The sequence below is a fragment of the Dermacentor variabilis genome, chromosome 3, assembly GCF_050947875.1.
Source record: "Dermacentor variabilis isolate Ectoservices chromosome 3, ASM5094787v1, whole genome shotgun sequence".
Lineage (NCBI taxonomy): Eukaryota > Metazoa > Arthropoda > Arachnida > Ixodida > Ixodidae > Dermacentor > Dermacentor variabilis.
The window spans coordinates 42,929,100-42,931,125 of record NC_134570.1 but is presented as its reverse complement, the minus strand read 5'-3'; the positions used below and the strand labels follow the sequence as shown (position 1 = coordinate 42,931,125).

At 50.0% G+C, this 2,026-nt stretch overlaps 1 non-coding gene across 1 annotated transcript; it reads left to right on the top strand.

The window, feature by feature from the left end:
• The first annotated feature begins 1,143 nt into the window (after positions 1-1,143).
• On the top strand, positions 1,144-1,216 carry TRNAR-UCG (transfer RNA arginine (anticodon UCG)). Its single transcript has one exon. It is a non-coding gene; the product is annotated as a tRNA-Arg (tRNA).
• The last annotated feature ends 810 nt before the right edge of the window (positions 1,217-2,026 follow it).

Sequence of the window (2,026 nt, the reverse complement as noted above, 5' to 3'; positions counted from 1 at the left end):
CCAGCTGGCGCCACCAATCTGGCCGCTCACGTTTATGCCCCCGCTAAACCGGCAAACCGCCCGAGCTTGCCGGAATACCGGACACGCTAAAAGTCTCTAAGCAGAATATAGTAATTAGCTTTGTGTTTGTGTGGTTGAGCTTTGCGCCACCAGCTGGCGCCACCAATCTGGCCGCTCATGTTTACGTCCCCGCTAAACCGGCAAACCGCCCGCGCTTGCCGGAATACCGGACACGCTAAAAGTATCCAACTTTAGCTTTAGCTTGTCCGGTATTCGGGTAAACGCAGGGGCGTTGGGGCGGAGCCGTAAAACGGAGCGCCTGCATGGTGCAGCCACCTGGTGGTGCAAAGCTCAAACAGATAAAAAAAGCTAATATTTCAGTAACCAAGTGTACTTTGCTTCGGGTGTAAATTTTTGGCAGCAACACGATTACGCCAGTGCTGAAAACTTACACCAGCAGCGAAGTAGAATAGGCTTGGTTACAGCAATATTAGCTGTTTTTGTCCGTTTCAGCTTTGCACCACCAGGTCGATGCACCATGCAGACCGATCCCGTTTACCCCCCGCCCCAACTGCCTGCGTTTGCCCGAATACCGGACACGCTTAATCTCTCTAATATATGTAAAAACCACGTCTGTCGACACTTGGCGAAAGATTTATCAGATGATCTACCCGCTAGCTACTCGTAAGTTCTCGTACACCGCGAGAGCCACGTGGATAACGTGACCGCTTAGGGGCAGCGATGTTATCGGTCGCCCCATAAAGCCCGTTGTGGGTCGCCCCAACAACCCAAGGAGGAAAGTGGACGTAGCTGTCTGCGCATGCGCAGTACTGTAGCCTCTAGTTCTTGCGTACTCAAGCCGCTTGCGTCCCATAAACTAAAACTCTCTATTAGAGTGTTCTAGATTAGGGGACGCAAGCGGCTTGCGTACGCAACAAGTAGGGGCTACGGTATTGCGCATGCACAGACCTCTACGTCGGGGTCCACGCATACCGTCGCCTTTAGTTCTTGCGTACGCAAGTCCCCGTTTCCGTCCCCTAATCTAAACCTCTCTATTCTTGCCTATAAAAGAAAGAAAGAAAAAAGCAACAGAGAGGGCGATACGACGAGCGGTGTCTGCGTGTTCGGAGTGTGTCATCGGCTGTCCGCGTGGCCTAATGGATAAGGCGTCTGACTTCGGATCAGAAGATTGCAGGTTCGAGTCCTGTCGCGGACGCACGTCCTCTGTGTTTTTTTCTTTTTTTTTTGCGCGGAATGAGTGGCCGTCGTAATCACGGTAGCCACGACTCATTGCCATCGCATGTTTACCTGCATCAATTTTGAACTTTTGCTCATCCGTCCGTCTGTGCAATTTTTACCCGGAAAGGGAGCGAGTGCCGATTGAAATGTGCTGCTGAGCCAAAAGGAGGCGAGAAAATGGCGCAGACGTAGTACAGCCAACTAGTCCCAATTTTAGCTACATGTCTGTGCGAGTGTTTATAGTGTGCGTGCATTCGGGTGAGTACCTTTGGGAACAAGCGGTTACACGTGATCAGTGCGTTCACGTGACACGTGAACACGCGGTTCTAAAAGACGCCCAATGAAGAGCGCACGCAAGTACACATAAAGAAAGCGAGAATGGAAGCCTTCATAAAGCTGAACTTCTGCCACGCGACCGGAAACAGGACGTATATGTGGAAAGCGTAAACGAAAACGAGACGGTTTTAATGCGGCGCTTCAGAGGCAAACTTAGGCGCATGTAAAACGTGGAGCGTTCCACATAACGGATGGATGGCAAATGCCAAATCCTGTGGTGCCATATGGTATATAACAATCAAAGCACTTTCGATAGGAACGGCGACGTGCCTTTTGTTAGGTTGAGCAGCGTCACAATAGAAGGTTGACCTTAATAATAACGTCATACCAAAACTTTATCCTCAAAGAGACATGAGATTAAGCGAAAACGGATTCCACCATTTATGTTTTGCTATTGCCACGAAGAACAAGCAACAAAGCCTAACTGAAATCCAAGCAGGATGCCTCGCTG